We start from the raw sequence: 22,692 nt of genomic DNA, 5'->3' as shown, positions 1-22,692 counted from the left end.
TTTTTCCGTAAAAACAACAGGATTTTTTTTTACAGTGAATGAATTTTGCTCTATATTTACGCTTTCTTAAGTGATTTATCTCCGTTTACTCTTACCCTGAAAAAAAAGATTTTTTTTTGGTGTAGAAATATAGGTTAACCGTCACTTTTTTTTTTCTAATTGTAAGTATCAGTGAGAACTGGAATTATTCAAGTAAAACTAAATATGTCGTTCGTATCGTAAATAAACTGTGTGGGAAGAGTAAGTTGTATTGTGTATTTTCACATTGTATTCAAAGGTTATAGTCATTACATATGAACCTGGAAATACCAAGGAAGTTTTAACAGGCAATTTAAACTGCAGAAAAAATATGTCAAATGTTGTGTAAATGTTACTTATATATTGTCCATTAATAAAAGTTGCAAAGATATAATTTTGTATTTTTGTGAATGGTATACCCCAAGATAAAGTACTTTTTAATATCAATACAGTATTGTGAAATGAAATATCGTGATATATTGCAGAACCGATATTTTCTCATACCCCTAGTCCTATCTGATGGTAGGGGGGTGCATTAATGACTATGGAATGGGGAGGTAATACATTTGGAAAGACCCTATTGGCACTGAAAGGTGTTACTTTTAGTTCCCAAATTAATTTTTTTTTTAGTTCCCAAATTAATTTTATTTCTTTTATTTTAACTTTTCTTAAGTGATTTATCACCATTCATTATAATATTATGCTCTGTATTTGTGCTTTTTTTGTGATAATCATGTATTTTCCTGGATTTAATAGACTGATTTCGTAGATGTTCATAAAAGCTCTGAGTAAAGTTGATGGTTATTATATCAGAAACAGAGAAAACTGAAGACAAAATGACTTTTTCAAAAAAAATCTCTCATTAACTGAACATAAACCCAGTGTGTCATCCATGCCATACACCTTTTGATTGGAATTTTGTTAGAATAATTTCAATTATAGTCAATGTGATAGTCGGTTAGTCACTACAGTTGCGTTTCAATAATTTATTAAAGAGGTAAAATATAAAAAATACATTTAGAGGGGATGGTTGATGAATGGAGATACGTGAATTGAGGTTGTCCGACTGTTTTCATGAAATAATTACATTTTTACAGCTGACTATTGGCACTGATGGAGGTCTACATTATTCATGAATACCTTTCTTTAACCCATAAAGACCCACTGCTACTTTTGTGGCAGTTCTGAAATGATTTTCTCCTCAGTTAACCTTTCTTAAGGGATTTATCCTTATTAATTCTAATATTATGTTCTGTATTTTGCAGTTTTTGGAGAAAATCAGGTATTTTCCTATGTCTAATTCACTGATCATGTAGATATTCATAAAAGTTCAGATTAAAGTTCAGGGTTATTATATCAGAAACAGAAAAAACTGAAGATAAAGGGACTTTTTCAGTGAAATATAGCATTAACTGAACATAAACCCAGTGCGTCCATCCACTGTCATTGATCCAACTCCATGGGTTTTACTGGTGAGTCAATGTTGTAGAAGCTGACGGTGTTTCCATGGTAACTACAGGCCTCGCAATGTCCAAATGTGTCATGTCTGTTGACCATGAAAAGATGAAAAACTGTATTTTACAATTATTTACATGTATTGATAGGATTAGTGGATCAACAGGTATTAAACAGTTTACACTAAAAAAAATCTGTAATTTAACAGAATTTTCAGTTTGTTTTACAGATTGTTCCTGTATTTTTAAGATACAGGGAAATATCAATGAAATGACCAAAACAGACTGTGATTTTACATGTTAAATGTATAATAACATGAAAAAAACTGTAATTGTGAATAACCATAAAATTAAAATTTTTTAAGAGATTTTTTTTCTTTTTTCACAGAAAAATACAGTTAAAATACATTTGCAAATGTATCATAATTTCACAAATATTTCTTTTCTACTCATGAGATTAAACTGTTAATTTAAAGTTTAATACTGTAAAAAAAAAATAAAATGAGATAAAATTACTGACAATTAACCGTAAAAGAAGTATTTGTTCTGTCAGTTGAACCAGACTTGTTTGTTAATTGACAAATATCTTGTGTAATTACAGGAGGTTTCACATCAAAAATGTTGAATAAATGTATTTTTGTGAATGTATAACATGTATAAGCACTGATAAACTGTCCAAATACAGTTTTTATCAGTGGATTGTACAACTGAGTCTCATTGAAAATTATATATATATATATATATATATATATATATATATATATATATATATATATATATATATTTATAGGTAATTTGATTGTTTAAATACATGAAAATATTCTTTATTAAACATTAAAAAGTGTAAAAAAAAAAATAAAAAAATATAAAAAAAAAAGCAAAATCTCATGCAAAGTTAGGGCAAAAAACTGTATTTTAATGATGGAAAATTACCATATTTTTATGAGATGGTTATTTTCCGTTATTTTACAGTATTTTTTCGGCACCCCAGCTGCTGGAATATTACCGTTTTTTTTTTACAGAATTTTTTTTTTTTACAGTGTGGTGAATCAATATTGTAGAAGATGACAGTGTTTCCATGGTAACCACAGAGCCTGTGAACGTCCAAATGGGTCATATCTGTTGACCATGAAAAGGCGACAAACTGTATTTTACACCAATTATTTACATGTATCGATAGGATTAGTGGATCAACAGGTATTAAACAGTTTATATAAGTGAATGGTTTTGGTCGCCAGTGGATGTTTGGGTCTTTATGGGTTAAAATAGTAAATTCTTACACATTTCCTCTAACTGCGTCTGCTTTCTCGCCCTCAGCTGTACATTCAGACGACCACCCTGACCATCTCCATGAACCTCAGCGCGTCCGTGGCCCTCGGAATGCTCTACATGCCTAAGGTCTACGTCATCATTTTCCACCCAGAGCTCAACGTGCAAAAGAGGAAACGGTCGTTTAAAGCCGTGGTCACCGCCGCCACCATGTCGTCACGACTTTCTCACAAGGCCAGCGACAGACCCAACGGAGAAGCCAAAACGGAGCTCTGCGAGAACGTCGACCCCAACAGTAAGTACACTCTAAAAAGTGATAAGTTGGCTCAACGTACAAAACTGATGTAACAATTCCCGTTAATCTTTTTCAGTTATTTCAACTTGGCCATAATTGCGTAAATGCCACAAGACTTCTCTAGTTCGGTAAACTCTATTACTTTCGTCCAAACAACATGATTTGTTTTTTACTCTACAACACAGGTGTCAAACATGCGGCCCGGGGGCCAAATCTGGCCCGCCAAAGGATCCAATCCGGCCCGTGGGATGAATTTGTGAAATACAAAAATTACGCTGAAGATATGAACAATCAAGGATGTCAAAGTCATTTAATTCAGATTCCACATACAGACCAATTAGATCTCAAGTGGGTCAGAGCAGTAAATTACTATCATATTAAACCTATAAATAATGAAAACAGCCAATTTTATCTTTGTTTTAGTGTAAATAAAAAGTCAAATTACATGAAAATGTTTGTATTAAAAACTGTTATTTCACAAAAAATGTGAAAAACCTGAAAAGTCTTAAGATAAATAAATGCAGTTTTACCAATATTCTGCCTTTTATTAAATGTTTGGTGCATTTGTAATTGTAATGTAAGTTGTAATGCACATGTGTAAATGATAAACTGATAAACTGAGGCAGAATATTGTTGAAATTGAACTGTTTTTTCTTAAGATGTTTCCAGTTGTGCGTGTTATTCAGATTTTTGTAGATGTTAAAAAAGAATCTTGAATTATGCAAAAAAAAAAAAAAAAAAATTTGAACTAAGCAAAAAACAAAACAAAACAAACCTTGAAGTAAGCAAAAAAATCTTGAATTAAGCAAAATTAAAAAATTTGAATTAAGCCCAAAAAAATCTTGAATTAAGCAAAAAAAAAAAAAAATATTAATAACTATTATATATTGTTAAAATTGCACTTGTTTTTCTTAAGATGTTTCCAGTTGTTCGTGTTATTCAGATTTTTACTTTTTTCCACTGTTATTATTTTACTGGTTCGACCCACTTGAGATTATACTGGGCTGAAAGTGGAACTGAACTACACTGTAAGCCCGAATAAGTAGAGTTTACTCAAAAAATCTGAGGCAAGTGATTGCACTTTAATGACTTGAGTAATGATCAACTAATCAATTGGTTTAAGTAGGTTCAACTTTAATGCTAAACTGCTTTAACTATTAAGTAGAAAACACTAAAAGACAAGTTATTTGTACTTTAAATCTGTTGTAAAATCAACCCCACTATCCAACCATTCAACTCAGCATTTTAGCTTACACTGACTAATTTACTCAGTTGCAGCCAGATTAATTTATCACTGATTAAACAACTTTTTTTAAGATAATCAAACTCAAAATCCCATCCCTGACCATAATAGTTATGAAATTATTCAACTTAATATACTGTAGCATGAATGGAATTCAGCTTAATGTCATTTGCCAATGCAGGAAGTGCTTTTAATTTGATTAACCATTAAAATTTCCATTGTACTATAACAGTCTTAGATGAACAGTAAAGCCATAGTTCTTCCTCTGGCTCTGACTCATGGTGCAGCTGTACAAAAATACAAAAACAAACACAAAAAGGCCAATAAACACTGACATACACACATTAAATCCAAATGAACACTAACACCACAACCCCGCCGAACCCCTGCACAGAAAAAGAACACATTTTCAACAATATACCCAGTACCCACAATGCAATGCAGCAAACACGCCACAATATAAACTACAATTTAAATTAGAAAGGAGCAAAATGTGTATTATTCAGTCCTTGAATAATCTAAACTATTGTTGCAGAAACAAAGTTAAATTCTATCAAGCCTTAACCCTCCGGTATCCGGGTGTGCCTTTTAAGCACACTGTGCACTTCATTTTAAAAAACGTCATATTATTTTTCACAGTTTAAATAAGGTTAGAATTCAAAAGTTGTTCATTTTTGCAAGATCTATAAAATTCTGTCCACCAACTAAAATGTGCACATTGTAAACAAAAGAAAATTACTAGCATCTGTCAGCCAAGTGTACCTAAAACGCACCATTTCTTCCATTTGATCTGTCTGATTAGGGCTGACCTGGATTTACAAAAATAAAATCAAATTAGAGCAAAAAAATAAATCAGTATGTAATATTTAATTGTTTGATTTATAGGTGTGCATTTTACGCACACTTGATGACAGATGCTAGTATTTTTGTACATTTGACCTTGTGCCAAATATAATAATGCAAATTAACCAATGTTGGAGTTAATCGCTGACATATGCCAGGATGAAAAAATCAAATAATATCCAATCCAATTTTTATGTAGTATATTGAAAAAAATAGTTTTGGTTTGTTTACATTACAAACACGGCATTTAAAGAGTTAAAAAATGTGACAATTATTGAGTATTTGGTATTTTTATTTACAGCTCAAGTTGATGGAATCGAGAAAAGTGTAAAAGAATTAAAAAACTGTATGTTTTTTTTTTTTATTCCACAAGTGTGTGAAAAAGGCACACTTGGTGCTTAGTAAGGGCATTGCTGGACGGGATACTGGAGGGTTAAAGTTTGGTAAAGTTCTGTGCAACATCGTGTTTCTCCCTTTTTTTTTCTGTGTTTCCCTCCATTTCTTGTGGTGGGCGTGGTCTGTCAGTAAAACATGTCCAGCCTCATCAGATTTGTACTCAGCTTTTAGAGGAAGTTGACAAGATTTTAAGTTGAACTAAATTAATATACTTCTATGTGAAGTCAAAGGCAGAAATGTCTGTTCAAAATCAATATGTTACAAAGTTAAGACTGTTTTCCTTGTTTTTCATTCACACCAACTTAATAAAACAACTGATTTAAATGCGTACATGTAACAAATTAAATTTTTTAAGCAGAAAAAGCTCTTGATTTTAAGCTTAACTTACTAACCCCATGAATCATTTTTTAGAGTGTAGAGGGAAAACCAAAGAGCCTGGACTCATGTGAAGTCGAACCAATGAAGGGAAGAACGGTCACGTAGGCAGAGAAATAAAAACAAAACCATCAGAGCTGAGCAGAAACACTTCTTGGATATTTAAAGCGTATACTTTACTATATGAACTGTAAAACTGCTGCTAAAACCGATTGAAAAGTCATACACCATGTTATTACTGCGCTCACTGAACCATGAATCTAGTGATCATATATTTATTAGTACACTGTGAACTGGCTGGATTTTAATGTAGTGGCTGTTTTTCGAGGTTCAGTATTTTACTGCATCTGAGGTTATTGATTTTTGTTTATTTATTTATTTAGTTATGTAAATTGATATTAACCCATAAAAACCCAGTGCTTTCCAAATGAGTTTTTCTCTATTTTTGACCTTTCTTAAGTGATTTATCTCCATTTACTCTATGATTACCCTCTGTATTTTGCATTTTTAAGGAAAAATCAGATATTTCCCCATATTTAATGTACTAATTACACTGTAAAAAAAAAAAAAAAAAAAAAAAAAATCTAATTTAACAGAATTGTCTGTGTTTATTTTATAGATTTTTCCTGTATTTTTAAGATGCAGGAAAATATCAATGAAATTCCAAAAATAGACTGTGATTTTACATGTCAAATGTAAAATAGCACGAAAAAGCTGTAACTGAATAACCATGAAATGTCCATTTTGTAAAATAATTTTTTTCTTTTTTCACAGAAAAATACAGTTAAAATAAATTTGCAAATGAATCATAATTTCACAAATATTTCTTTTCTGTTTATGAGATTAAACTGTTAATTTACAGTTTAATACTGTAAAAATAATAATAATAATAAAACTAGATAAAATTACTGACAATTAACCATAAAATAAGTATTTGTTCTGTAATTTTAACAGGACTTGTTTGTTAATTGACAAATATCTTGTGTAATTACAGGAGGTTTCACAACAAAAATGTTGAATAAATGTATTTTTGTGAATGTATAACATGTATAAGCACTGATGAACTGTCCAAATACAGTTTTTATCAGTGGATTGGACAACTGAGTCTCATTGAAAATTATATATATTTATTTATTTATATTTATATATGTAATTTGATTTTTTTAATACATATAAATATTTTTTATTAAACATTAAAAAGTTTTTTAAAAATATGCAAAATCTCATGTAAAGTCAGGGCAAAAAACTGTATTTTAATAATGGAAAATTACCGTATTTTTATGAGATGGTTATTTTCCAGTGTTTAACAGTATTTTTTCGGCACCCCTGCTGCCGGAGTAATACCGGTTGTCAGTAATTTTATCTCATTTTATTATTGTTTTTTACAGTATTAAACTTTAAATTAACAGTTTAATCTCATGAATAAAAAAGAAATATTTGGGAAATACATTTGTAAATGTATTTTAACTGTATTTTTATGTGAAAAAAGAAAAAAATTCTCTCAAAAAATGGAAATTTCATGGTTATTCACAGTTACAGTTTTTTCGTGTTATTTTACATTTGACATGTAAAATCACAGTCTGTTTTTGGAATTTCATTGATATTTTCCTGTATCTGAAAAACACAGGAAAAATCCGTAAAATAAACAGAGAAAATTCTGTTAAATTACAGATTTTTTTTCAGTGCAGATATATAAAAAAAACTTACGGTAAGATCCAAAACAGGATTGCGCAGCTTCTGCAGGCATAAAACCAGTGCAAACAAAATAAAACCACTGCATGTCATACACAAAGCCATCCACGCTGCCAAGCACACAGAGCCAGTGTAATGTAAACGGGAGGATATTTAAAGATCTGTGTTGTTTTATGCGAATATGCTTCCGTGCAAATTTAGTCGAATTCACAAGACTGGCGCAAATTACAACATGCAGTTTGGCTCCTGCAGACGCCACCTGCTGAAAGCTGGTGTTAACCGAACACAAACTAACCTCTGAGCCCGAGTTTGGGAGGCTTGAATGATACTGAATTCATATTTAATGTTGTCAGTGTGATACTGGGGTGATCCGGTCCGTCTCTGAGTTTCAGGTCCTTAAATATGAAAAGCACTGGTGGTGAGTCTGCTTTATTACACAGCCATAGAACTTTATTAGCCTTTAATCCCTGAGTGTAAGAGTCGCAGGACACACAACATTAATGAGCGTTCCATCCTCCTCACTGATCTGCTGTTAATGAAGCCGCTGTGCTCTGGATGGAAACGTACAGTGTGTTTTGGAGCTCAGGTATGTTAACATCAGTGTGGATGTTTCTACACAAGGGTGGGGTCAAGGGCGTCACGGATGGACCGCCCACTACTTTTTGATTATAACTAATGAACCAGATAAGTTTAAGACAAATGTTACACATAATTGTACATGGCATCCTAAACAGACTCAAAGGGAAAAATTTAGTTTCAAATATTTTTAAATGAAAACACACTAACTACCGGTCAAAAGTTTTAATACACCCCAATTTTTCCAGTTTTGTATTGAAATTCCAGCAGTTCCAGTCCAATGAACAGCTGGAAACGGTACAAAGGTAAGCGGTGACCTGCCAGAGGTTAAAAAAAAAAAAAAAAAAAAAAGCTAAGGTTAAACAAAACTGAAAATTATATACATTTCAGAGTTATACAAAAAGGAGAACAAGAAATGGGTTAACAACTGAAAGCAGTTCTGCAGCAGTGGAGGTTGATCAAGTCTGGAAAGTTGGTGGTTCAATTCCTGCAGGTGTCCCAACGTTTGTGAATTCCTCCAACCCCCTGTGTCTGCAGAACAGGAGTGTGGAACACACTTTGGTACCATACCCATGGAGCATTATCTGAACAGGATTGGACTGCAGAAAGTAGTGTGTTACTATAAAAATGGAAAAGAGGAAAAGGCAATTAACCAGAGAAGAGAGACAGAGCATCAGAAGACTGAAAAATGGAGGTGTGTCCTCCAGAGAAATGTCCAAGAAAGTCCAGGTGTCAGGAAGTCCAGTCTCCTTCAGCATCCAAAGGCACTGAAACTGGACTGGAAATGCAGACAGAAGAGGTCTGGAAGAAGCAAAGACACAACAGAAGCAGAAGAAGAGTTTAGGACAGAAAACAGCTGGAGCGAGAGCAGACTGACAGGACAACAGCTGAAAGAAGAGAGAAGAGAGAGGAGGAGGAAGAGAGGAAGAGTTTCCACTGGGAACAGACTGAACAGTGGCAGCTTTATTCAGTCCAGAACACCTTCTTCCAGTCTTCAGTAGTTCCACTGGTGCTGTTTCATGGCCCAGCCACGCCTCTGTTTCTTATTCTGAAGTCTCAGCAGTGGCTTTAGCTGCAACTGGACACATCAGACCTGCAACTGGAAGTTGGAAGGAATTCACAAACGTTGGGACACCTGGAGGAACTGGTAGCACCAACTTTCCAGGCTTGATCAACCTCCATTTCTGCAGAACTGCTTTCAGTTGTTAGCCCATTTCTTGTTCACCTTTTTGTATAATTCTGAAATTATACATTATTACAATATTTTCAGTTTTGTTTAACCTTACCTTTTTTTTTTTTTTTTTTACCTCTGGCAGTTCACTGCTAACCTTTGTACCATTTACAGCTGTTCAGTGGACTGGAACTGCTGGAATTTACATACAAAACTGGAAAAATTGGGGTGTTGTAAAACTTTTGACCGGTAGTGTGTGTATATATATATATATGTATATATATATATATATATATATATATATATATATATATATATATATATATGTATGTATGTGTGTATATATGTATATATATGTGTGTGTGTGTGTGTGTGTGTGTATATATATATATATATGTATATGAAAAATATCAAAAACTACTGTGTCACAGGTTGGACAAAAAATTATCATCTATTTTTTGCAAGAATTACAAAGTTCTCTGAAGTGAAGTTCCTCTGACATTTTCATCCTAAATATTCAGTGTAAACCTTAAACCCTTTTTTTTTACAACCTAATAATTGGTAAAATGGAAAAAATATTTGATCAAACCTAAATAGAAAGAGTTTAGACAAATGGCAGCATCACGGATGGACAACAAGAGTAAATATCAAATTAAACATTTTTTATTTCAATTGTCAATATCATATACATTTTTATACAATATTTGCAACGTACAAATAATAATATTATATTCAAATGTATTTTGCATTTATTAATTTTAAACACTGTGTTTAGAATATAAAATAATAGTCAAATATCAATGTATTTGGAATAAATGCAGTTTGTTTATGAGAGTTTATAAAATGAACCCAGAATGACGGCACAATATTTTGTCACTTTACAAACATTCACATTCATAAAACTCCTCAAAAAAATTTTCACAAATTTATTCTCATTTCAAAATACATTTTCCTGAAAATATAAGTAATGGTGCAGATGAGTGTAATAAAAATGTTTTGACCAGACGTTAACCTTCCTTTGACTTCGCCCTCCAGCTGCTGTCATGTACAGAACATACATGTATGTGATGGTGCAGCTGAAGGAAAAACAATGAAAATGTGTTGAAATTACAGTTTTGTTGATGTCCACTTTATTAACACTGATGTTAGTATCCTCATTGTTCTGTTATTGATATTATCATTGAATAGAAGAACAAGGTGTTGTAGATATAGTACGCCAACAGCATGAGGAATGTCTTTTACATTTTACATAACGCCTACTCACTGAGTCTATTATTAGAAAGTGAAGATTTTTTTTTTTTTTTTTTCAGTCAGAAGATGTATGTATGACTCATTTCTGTCTGCTCAAGGTAATGAGTAGGTTCGTGTTAGTTGGGTGACAGAAGAATTTAATATTTAGGGTTTATCTTACAGTTCTATCATGCTGGAGTTCCTATGACACAGTTTTGTCACTAAACAGATGCGTTTGGTCTTCAGTAAATCAGAACCAAAAAAAAAAAAGAAAACTCAACCCAAATGCTCCTAGAAATAAAAAGTGCACAAATTGAAATTACATGCCTATGTGATCAAATTACCATCTCGCAGTGGGATTCCCTTTGGGGCTCTCAGGGACAACTCACCAAATAATGTTTTTCTCCCCCCTGACAGGCTAATTTCATAATTTATCAGAGGTAAGAGCAAATTAATCTTCTACTTCTGCTTTGCTGTCCTGACCTTGATCCATTTTTTTTTTTTTTTCTGGAGGTTTGAGGAGATGGAGAGAGAGCTGGTCCAGAGAGAGAGAGAGAGAGAGAGAGACAGAGAGAGAGGAGAGAGAGAGAGAGAACTAAAAGGAATACATTTGAGTGTGACAGAGGGAGGGAGGGGGGAGTGTGTGGACAGAATGTTAAGTGCACATCCACAGCTCTTTATCGCCATCTTTCAATTGACTCATAACTTTTACATGAGGAGGGAGAGCAGAGCATGATATGACACTCTATTTGAGGAGCTGATTTACAGTCTTTCTCGTTGGTGTTTTGCAGGTACTATTTTGGGTGGCGGTACATTTGACCCCCCACCCCCGAGACCTCAAGTTTTACTGCCCTGCCCCTGGAGTCACTTGGATGTCAGCGAGTGGGCTTTTATCAGATGAAAAAAAAAAGAGAGAAAAAAAAAATCTTTATTCAGCACCAGAGAGACCAAACCCCTGCTGATATTCCTGAGCGGAGCCTGATAATCATCTGTCATCAATAGGGATGGGAATCGAGAACCGGTTCTTTTTGAGAACCGGATCCCAGTAGCTCAATTCCTTGGAATCATTTGCCTGCCTGCTTAACGATTCTGCTTATCGATTCTGTCTTCATTGTGCATGCGCGATGACATCACACGTACGCTGCATTGTTTTGGTCAGAACGTAGCCAACATGGCGTTGAGGCAGAAATGGTCCAAAAAGTCAACACCAGGTCTAAACAGACCACACCAGGTCCAAACAGACCACACCAGGTCTAAACAGACCACACCAGGTCCAAACAGACCACACCAGGTCCAAACAGACCACACCAGGTCCAAACAGACCACACCAGGTCCAGTTGAACTCTGTCAAAGCTTCCATTTCTTCTAAAGGTGGAATCCCTCCAATCTGCTCAAACATTTGTCCACAGCATGTGATTCATTTGATTCTCTACTCAGCGGTGCTTGTGAATCTAGTGGCAGAGTGAACACCAGACCGTCATCCGGGCCCAGTTCCGGTTCCAGTGCAGGCAACAAACGTCGTACCCCCTCAAATACAAGTTTTAGGAAAGTAGGGGAAAGGAAATGAGATGCACAACAACGGGAGATGAGCCGAGTCGAACCGGCTCCAAATACGGCAATAGAGGAATTAGTAAAACATCTATAGTTTCACTTTCACTGTACCCCCCCCCAAACTGGGCCCAGCGTCATCTGTTCTTATTATTTGTACATATTGTATATGTTATATTTTCTGTGCAGATGGAAATGTAAAAGACAGTTAATGCAAACACACCAGTTTGTACTCTTTTATTCCCTCACCCAAAGAGAATCGATAAGAGAATCGAATCGATAAGCAAAATCAATAATGGAATCAGAATTGTTAAAGGTGCGGGAGACTTTTGTGACCAGTTTTTCATAGATCTGTCAAACCTCAGTCATATCCTCAGTATCATGAATCTGTAAGTCTGTCATTACTCAGCTGAATCTCTTGCATCACAGTGAACAGTTTTGAAGCGCCATCGTCCATAAGCAGACCTGTGTTTACAAACAGAGCCAGGAGGGAACTCAGGCATCTGAGGAATTTTGTCGTGACGTGCATTGTGGGAAATGCCAGTTTGTTCCACGTGTTTGTTTCATCCATATAATATTATATGGCCATGCTGCCGCTGTCAGCCTTCACTTCCCACAATGCACATCGCAACAAAATTCCGAAGATGCCCGAGTTCCCTCCCGTCTCTGTTTGTAAACATAGGTCTGTTTCTGGAGGATGGCGCTTCAACATTGTTCATCATAATGCAAGAGATTCAGGTGAGTAATGACAGACAGACTCACAGATTCATGACACTGAGGTTTGACAGATCTGATGAAAAACTGCTCATGAAAGTCTCCTGCACCTTTAAATTCTTACCGATTCCCATCCCTAGTCATCAGGCAGCTCCATGGTTATTGCACAGTTTGGGGTTTCCTAGTGAGTCCGACATGGCGTGGACTCCAGTCCAGACCCCGGCCTGTTTTGCTATTCAGAGCGGGTTAGTGTTAGAGCCCGCCCAGCGGTCCTGTGGCTGTGTTGGCGTCCTGCAGTCCAGTCAGGACTCCCTGCAGACCTCTGCAGCCATCTGTCGGACTGGGCCGACGTGACCATCCAGTCGCAAAACTACCCCCTCTTATTTTTTTTCTCACTTGATTTCTTTCTTTTCCCTGTCTCCAGCCTTTACTCGTTCAGCCTCAGGTTTACCGCCCCCCCACCCCTACCCCCTTTACTCGATTTTAGAATCCTCTCTCTTTTCAATCTGGCTCTCTCACCTTCTCTGCTCTCCTCCTCTCACCTGCTGACGCTGTTATAGCCTTCAGTCACTTAAGATGGCTTCATCTCTTTTCCTCTGCTCTTGTGGCCCTCTCTCTCTCTCTCTCTCTCTCTGTCTCTCTGTCTCTTTCCTCTCTTCTCCTACAGCTGATTCCTGACAACAAAGACCCCTATCTTTCACTGTTATTCTGGTTTCAGTCTGTCTTCAAAGGCCAAATCTCTCTGATTCCACTCTTATAAGGCCTGTCTTGCCTTTCTCCAGAAGCTGATTTCTTATACAACAAAGGCTTCTACATCTCTTAAAACTCATATAGGCTCGGCTGTTCTCAGAGAGAATCTTTACAAGCTCCTCTTCCATATCTCCCCCCCCCCCCCCCCCTTTTTTTTTTTTTTTTTTAGCATTGCCTTGGGTGCGTGCAAAAATGAAATACTGCTTAAATTTTCTTAGGGGATTCTCAAACTTGCATGTGTAGCTCACCTTAAAACCAAAAAATGCAATTCAGTCTGATGTGTCAGTAAAACTTCACTGCAGACTGTTTTTCTTCCGACTAGGAATGTAACAATATGAACATTTCATATCACGGTTATTGTGACTAAAATTATCACGGTTATCAAAATTATCGCGGTATTGTTGAAATTGTGCCCAAAGTGTTCAAAAAGTACTGATACACACACTGAAAGAATTTAATCAAGTTGTATTTTGAAAAAAAAACAAAAAACAAAAAAAAAAAACAAATAAAATAATTGGCACAATGCACTTTCTATTCACAGAAATATTCAAATATTAACCCTTTGTGGTCTGAGAATATTTTGGCTGTTTTTAAGTACTTCTGATTTTGCCTTTATATACTATATAAACAAATGTTTACTATACCCATGTTTAGTATCTTTTTTTTCAGCACAACTTCATCTATATCATCTGCCTATTATTTTTTTTCACTTTCACCTACTATAAAAACATAAAAGGCCAGAAAACACAAAAAAAATATAAAAACCAATTTGAAAAATGTATATAATTTATTGCATAAATAACACAAAGATGCTGAATGAACCTTTTCAAAGACTTTAAAAGTGAATATTGGTTCCAAATATTATAGAAAGTATAGAAAATCAAAATTGTAATAAATTAAAACTATACTCAAATATTTGACATAAAAGCAGATCTTTGCATAGGCGTTTTTCCCCTAAAAGTGCGGTAATCAAACACAGTTATCATAATAATTAGAATTTAAACGGTAATACTAACCGTCGGCAATTTTACCGTGGTTTATCGTTATACCGGTAATCGTTACATCCCTACTTACGACACATTATTTGTTTCTAGATGTATTTGGCAAAGAATAAGGCAGAGATTTAAAACAAACAGTTCCAAAAGTCACTTGTCTTTTTACAGTTGTATTTGTGCTAAATACTTTAAGAAAAACATTTGTCTTCTCCACAAATCCACTTAAATCCTCACCTGAAGCTACGTTTAATCTCAGTGGGAATGGCTGACAAACACGTCTGAGGTATTAAAACTGTCAGTCCAAGAAGTTAAACTCATTTGGCACAAAACTTTGGCAAAATGTTGTAAAAGGATGTGCAGCATATCTGTGATTGAATAGTTGGCTCTGTAAAAAGAAATAAAAAAAAAAAACGGTAATATTCCAGCAGCTGGGGTGCCAAAAAAATACTGTTAAATAATAGAAAATAACCATCTCATAAAAAATATGGTAATTTCCATAATTAAAATGAAGTTTTTTGCCCTAACTTTACATGAGATTTTACTTTTTTTTTTACTTTTTAATGTTTAATAAAGAATATTTACATGTATTAAAACAATCAAATTACCTATAAATATATATTTATAAATAATTTTCCATGAGACTCAGTTGTATTTGGACAGTTTATCAGTGCTTATACATGTTATACGTTCACAAAAATACATTTATTCAACATTTTTGTTCTGAAACCTCCCGTAATTACACAAGATATTTGTCAATTAACAAACAAGTCTGGTTAAAATTACAGAACAAATACTTCTTTTACGGTTAATTGTCAGTAATTTTATCTCGTTTTATTATTTTTTTACAGCATTAAACTTTAAATTAACAGTTTAATCTCATGAATAGAAAAGAAATATTTGTGAAATTACGATACACTTACAAATGTATTTTAACTGTAGTTTTCTGTGAAAAAAGAAAAACATTTCTTTTAAAAAATTTAAAGTTTATGGTTATTCACAGTTACAGTTTTTTCATGTTATTTTACATTTGACATGTAAAATCACAGTCTGCTTTTGTGATTTCATTGATATTTTCCCGTATCTTAAAAATACAGGAAAAAAATCTGTAAAAAAAAAAAAAAAAAAACGGTAAAAATTCTGTTAAATTGCAGATTCTTTTTTTAAAGTGCACCTTAAAACTGAAAATACAATTCAGTCTGATGTGTCAATAAAACTTCACCGCAGACTATTTTTCTTACAACACATTATTTGTTTCTAAATGTATTTGGCGAAGAATAAGGCAGAGAGAATTAAAGCAGTCACTTGTCTTTTTACAGTTGTATTTGTGCTAAATACTTTAAGAAAAACATTTGTCTTCTCCACAAATCCACTTAAATCCTCACCTGAAGCTACGTTTCATCTCAGTGGGAATGGCTGACAAACACGTCTGAGGTATTAAAACTGTCAGTCCAAGAAGTTAAACTCATTTGGCACAAAACTTTGGCAAAATATTTTAAAAGGATGTGCAGCATATCTGTGATTGAATAGTTGGCTCTGACAGATGCATAACAGCTTTAAAAAAAAAAAAGAAAAAAAAGAATGAAAGAAAGAAAAGACGTCGTTGTGACAAAGTCAGGGAGGTTCACTGACACTCTGGGGCCTCGATATGCAAACTATGCCATTTTCTCTTTTATCTCCATGAAATGATTGATGAAGGGCTTTTGGCTCGGAACCATTTGTCAGTGGATGAACGCTGAGGGCCGAGCAGTGGACGGTGGAGGGGATGGAGACGAGTACTGCACAGGGAAGATAGGACAGTGGTCAGAACTGAAGGGAGAGCTGCACATGACATCTGCTGGATTTAACTTAAGTCGCAAACACTTAACTGTTTTATACCTTTTTTTTTTTTTCCCCAAAACTTTATTTACATAATGCCATATACAAATAGATCAAAAGAACATGAAAAAAACACAATGCTTGAGGTGAGGCAGGAAGAAATGAAATATAAATATGTAGATGGGTAAGCAAATTAAATAAATAAATAATAGTAAAAGAAGAAAGAAAGAAAAAATATATATATTTACAACTTAACCCTTTCATGCATAGTGGTCACTCCAGTGGACAGCTGTTCTCTTGTGTATTCATGAGTTTTGTGCTTTTAGTTGCATATCAGCCAATTCATACCATTACACTGGGTTACAAAAAAATGTTTTTTGCAAGTTGTCTAAGTTTTTTCAACTGAATTAGGACCATTTTGCACCGCTAAATCCAAAAATGACATCTGTTTTTCTCAATCAGGTCAGGTTTTTTTGCTAATTTTATTTTGAAAAATTTGATCCTCTCACAAAATATAATAATTAATACCAAAATAAGATTGGTAAGCACACTTTATGAAACTTGTGACTTGATTCCTGTTAGGTACAATGGTGTATTCAGCGCAGATGTAGCAGAATACGTTCAGGCTTATTTTTGCAAGATCTTCTAGTCGAAGCCATTTCATTCACCTGTAATATTAAAAAAAAACATTAATCATAAATTGGCAAAAGTAAAATCTTCAGAGCTCGTTTATTGCAAGAAATATGAAAGAATTTTGTATCATATGATGTGAAAATGCCCATAAATGTAAGCAAAAATGTTTAAAAGCCAATATGTAGCATAGTTCAGAAAGTTGACCTGATTGAGCAAAATGAATGTGATTTTTGGATTCAGCACACCAAAATGATCCTAAATCAGCTCAAAAAACTTAAACAATAAATTTGGTGTTGACCAGTGTTATTGGAACTTTGCTGATCGTGATAAACCTGATCTGCACAAACATGTTTGAGTGTAAATCAATCGCTCATTGTTATTAGACTGTACTTAACAGTTTTCTTAAGCAAAAAAGGTTTTTTTTTTGTTTTTTTTTTTGTTTTTTTTTGCATATTATCTCCATGAAGTGGGTAATAACTGGTATTAGAGAATGATAAAATCCAATCCAACTTTATTTGTAAAGCACTTTAAAACATCTGCAGTGAACCAAAGTGCTGTACAGGAGAAAAATTAAAACCAAAATAGAAGAATAAAACACAGAATAGATTTAAAGACACAGAAACTTTACAAAAACAAACAAAAGTGCCATACAGAAGAATAAGTAAAACCCAAATAAAAAGAATAAAATACAAGAATAGATTAAAAGCCATACAATTAAAAACAACAATATAAATAAAATAAACAAATAAGTAGAATGGATAAATAAGAACAACAAACCACTACTCAAACGCACTTTTTTTCTGAAGAATTTTCAGGTTATGTTCATGTTATGTTCAAGTACAGTTCGTAGATGTAAACATTTTCATAATGGAATTTGACTTTTTTCACTCAAAAACATAGAGAAAACTTTGGAGTCGACATTATTTATCAGTTCTTATCCTATTATTTATATTATTTCTCTGGTCCGGCCCACTTTAGATCATATTAGGCTGAATGTGGAACTGAACTGAAATGAGTTTGACAGCCCTGCGTTCATGCATTTATTACACTGGTCAACAACAAATGTATTGTTGAAGTTTTTTAAGCTGATTTAGGATAATTTTGGTGTGCTGAATCCAAAAATCACATTCATTTTGCTCAATCAGGTCAACTTTCTGAACTATGCTACATATTGGCTTTTTAACATTTTTGCTTACATTTATGGGCATTTTCACATCATATGATACAAAATTCTTTCATATTTCTTGCAATAAACGAGTTCTGAAGATTTGACTTTTGCCAATTTATGATTAATGTTTTTTTTTTAATATTACAGGTGAATGAAATGGCTCCGACTAGAAGATCTTGCAAAAATAAGCCTGACGTATTCTGCTCTATCTGCGCTGAATACACCATTGTACCTAACAGGAATCAAGTGATCAAATGATTTTTTTTCTCTTAAAACCTATTTTGGGTGAGAACTATATAAAAAACCAACTGATAAAGTCACAAAAATGTAATCAATTTTGTGAGAAGATCCAATTTTTCAAAATCCAATTAGCAAAAAAACCTGACCTGATTGAGAAAAACAGATGTCATTTTTGGATTTAGCGGTGCAAAATGGTCCTAATTCAGTTGAGAAAACCTAGACAACTTGCAAAAAACATTTTTTCGTAACCCAGTGTAATTAGTTTTTTTACTGAAGAATGGATCTAAATTTCTTATGTATAATTCTGATGGAGCAATTTGAGGGGTAACTGCTTTATACTATTGAATGCAAAATGAATGCAAAAATCGGATCTCATTTACAACATACAGTATGTCAGGTATTTTTGTGTTTTGTTTCCTCTGCTGCAGATAATTTACCTTTTGAGTTATGACCTCTCAACAACGACAAACCCATCCATCATCAGATAATAACAACACATACTGATCTCATATAAATGTTAGTAAAAGAGGCAGTTCTCTGCTTTTCTGTCGGTAAATCTGAGGTAAACGTGCTCACGGCATTATTCTGATTGAGAGTTCATAACTCAGGCTTTTATTGTAAAAACTTTAAAAGCAATAATTTGTTTTGAGTGCCGTCATTAATCCTCATTTCATTCCAGTCACATATACTTTAACCTCAGAAATGCTGGAAGGATCCAAATGTGATTTTTATTTTTCTTCATTTACTTCCCCTGTAGGTCCGGCAGCAAAGAAGAAATATGTGAGCTACAATGACCTTGTGATCTAACAGCATTCCTCCATCACAAAGAGAGAGACAGACTGAAAAAGGAAAAAGGGGAAAAAAAGAGAGAGCGATGGTTGGAGTTGTTTTGTCTCCGGCCCCTTCCGGCTATCAACAAGAAAAAGGAGAGGAAAAGGAAGGCGATACTTACCGTTTCTTTTTTATTTTCTCTCTTGAGTTTTCTTGTTTATTTGTTTGTTTGTTTGTTTGTTTTTTCGTGGTACCACGTGCTTCATTGCCCAACACAGACTTTCAGATGTGGGGTAGCAGCAAGCAGCGGTCGCCTGCCAAAGCAAAAGCAAAAGCAAAAGCCGTCGTCGTGGGAACAAAGAGAAGCAACAAAGCTTAGAGACAAGGTGAACAAATGTGAAGTGTTGATGTAAAAAACAAAACAAAAAAAAACACAAATGTGGTGATTTGGGGGGAAAACACCACGTCAAAAGTCTTAAGAAAATATAAATATGTAAAGTTGAGAATCTTTTGTTTGTAAGCTGATAATGTCGATGGTACAGAGAACAAACATTGAATGCATCAGTGGACGTTAAAGCCTGGTCGCAGCGGCGGCGTTTCACTGTCGGTGTCATTCAGAGCAGCCGCCTCGGCTTTTCACTGACCTGCACTGCGTGACCGTTCTGGAGCCGCCCGTTGTCCCTTAAATGTACTATGAAACTGCAAGTTTTCCAAACCTTCCTGTTCACCTGTGTGTAGTTCTTGACGGCTTATATGTTGGCCTATTTTAGTTAATGATTTTTTTTTTTTTTTTTTTGTAATCGACGAGGATTACGACGTCGATGATGAACCTACTTTGACTCTCGCTTCTTGGATGCACATTGTTTTTTATTAAAGCCATATTCTTCGCTTTGAGATTTTTAGGGCTTTTGCTCATGTCGCCACCTGGAATCTGATTTTGCAGCTTCGTAGTTAATGTGGCACAAATCTGGATTATGTGGATCTCAGATTTAGGAATGTGGGTTAATCTGCGTATTATTCGTGCATTTGTTTTTCGATTTAAAAACAAAAAAATGACTCGTTTTTTGTTTTTCATTTTCAAAACCAGAATGAAAAACTGATAACGGTTCGTTTTTCCATTTCCCGATTTTGTGCTCAAGTGAAAAATGGACAAAACAGATAACGACCGTTTCGTCCGATTTTGCTATTTTCAATGTAGTTAAGTTGTCTGACCCGGAAGTAGTCATTACTAGGGAAAAAATAAACAAACGGAATTTTCCGAATAAACAAGATACTGTTTTCTGAAAAAACTTAAATTCAGCTCTGTTTTTCTGAATTAATTAATTCAGAAAAACAGAGCCAAATTAATTTTTTGTGTGAATGCAATACGCTTCTGTACGTGTCAAACAGCCGCTTAATTATAGCAAAATATTCCTCCAGTCTGGCCATGATTCTGTGTGTTTATTTTTTCCCTAGTAACGACTACTTCCGGGTCAGACAACTGAACTATATTGAAAATAGCAAAATCGGATGAAACAATCGTTATCTGTTTTTTCCATTTTTCATTTGAGCACAAAATCAGGAAATGGAGAAACGAACCGTTATCAGTTTTTCATTCTGGTTTTGAAAATCAAAAACAAAAAAAAAAAATTGTGGGTTTTTTTGTTTTTTGTTTTTAAATTGAAAAACAAATGAACGACTGACACACGGATTTGGGTTGAAGTCCACGTCGCCTCTACACCAGTGGTTTCCAACCTTTTTTGGCTCGTGACCCCATTTTAACGTCACAAATTTCAGGCGACCCCAGACATTGAAAACACAGACTTTTTTTTTTTTGGCCAAAACTAGTTTGGTTTTGATCATGTAATAGTTTGCTATAATATGTTGCAAATAAATGTTAATTTTAGGCAACATTTAGGCTATATAATGTCAATTTTTATTAGTAAGTTTTAATTTTTTATTTATTTATTTATTTTTTATAAATTATTAGAAATTTCAGGCGACCCCAGACATTAAAAAAAAACCATTTTATTTGCTAGAATTAATTTGTTTTTGATCGTGTATGTTGCAAATAAATGTTAATTTTAGACATTTAGGCTATATAATGTACATTTTTATTAGTATGTTTATGATTTTTAATTTTTTTTTTAATAAATTATTACAAATTTCAGGCGACCTCAGACTTTCAAAAGAGACATTTTATTTGCTAAAATTAATTTGGTTTTGATCATGTAATAGTTTGCTATAATATGTTGCAAATAAACGTTAATTTCAGGCAACATTTAGGCTATATAATGTCACTTTTTTTATTAGTAAGTTTTAATTTTTTATTTTTTATTTTTTTTTTTTAGATAAATTATTAGAAATTTCAGGTGACCCCAGACATTCAAAAGAGACATTTTATTTGCTAGAATTAATTTGATTTTGATCGTGTAATAGTTTGCTATAATAAGTTGCAAATAAACATTAATTTTAGACAACATTTAGGCTATGTAATGTAAATTTTTATTCGTAAGTTTTAATTTTTTATTTATGTATTTAGAAATTTTTAGAAATTTCAGGCGACCCCAGACATTCAAACAAACCATTTTATTTGCTAAAATTAATTTGTTTTTGATCATGTAATAGTTTGCTATAATATGTTGCAAATGTTAATTTTAGACAAAATTTAGGCTATGTAATGTAAATTTTTATTAGTATGTTTATAATTTTTTATTTTTTTATTTTTTTATAAATTATTAGAAATTTCAGGCAACCCCAGACGTTCAAAACAGACATTTTTTTGCTAAAATTAATTTGTTTTTGATCGTGTAATAGTTTGCTATAATATGTTGCAAATAAATGTTCATTTTAAACAACATTTAGGCTATGTAATGTAAATTTTATTAGTAAGTTTTAATTTTGTATTTATTTTTTAATAAATTATTCAAAATTTCAGGCGACCCCAGACATTCAAAAGAGACATTTTATTTGCTAGAATTTATTTGTTTTTGATCGTGTAATAGTTTGCTATAATATGTTGCAAATAAAAGCTAATTTTAGGCAACATTTAGGCTATATAATACAAATTTTTACTAGTAAGTTGTAATTTTTTACGAATTACTAGAAATTTCAGGCGACCCCATGTGGGGTCCCGACCCTAAGGTTGAAAATCACTGCTGTACACAAACGATGACGACGTGTCTGGTGAAAGAAATCTGTAATTGCCTGATTTCATAAAGGCCTAAAAGTGCATGATGAGGTGAAATGGTGAGAGGAACACCACAGGAGGGTTCTCAGTTCATGTTCAGTGTTCACCAAAGTGGTGAAAATCAGATTCTACACCTGGCCATGAACACAAAAGCCAAAAAAAAATAACAAAAAACAGGCGTGTTTCAAAGGCCTTTTTTTCATTTGAACTGTTGTTTGTGATCCATGATGAACGCAACTTCCATGCCGACATGTGTGTTCCTTCTCCACACGCACATACACGACTTCTCCAGTATTTTGTAGGTGTATGATGATGATGACCCTTAAC

At 33.7% G+C, this 22,692-nt stretch overlaps 1 pseudogene; it reads left to right on the top strand.

Annotated features, from left to right (window-relative positions):
• The window catches only part of LOC115419774 (metabotropic glutamate receptor 7-like), a 598,752-nt pseudogene extending 579,139 nt beyond the window's left edge, over positions 1-19,613 (top strand).
• Positions 19,614-22,692: the final 3,079 nt, after the last annotated feature.

Source organism: Sphaeramia orbicularis, chromosome 5 (assembly GCF_902148855.1).
Source record: "Sphaeramia orbicularis chromosome 5, fSphaOr1.1, whole genome shotgun sequence".
Lineage (NCBI taxonomy): Eukaryota > Metazoa > Chordata > Actinopteri > Kurtiformes > Apogonidae > Sphaeramia > Sphaeramia orbicularis.
This window is presented reverse-complemented; position numbering and strand designations above follow the sequence as displayed.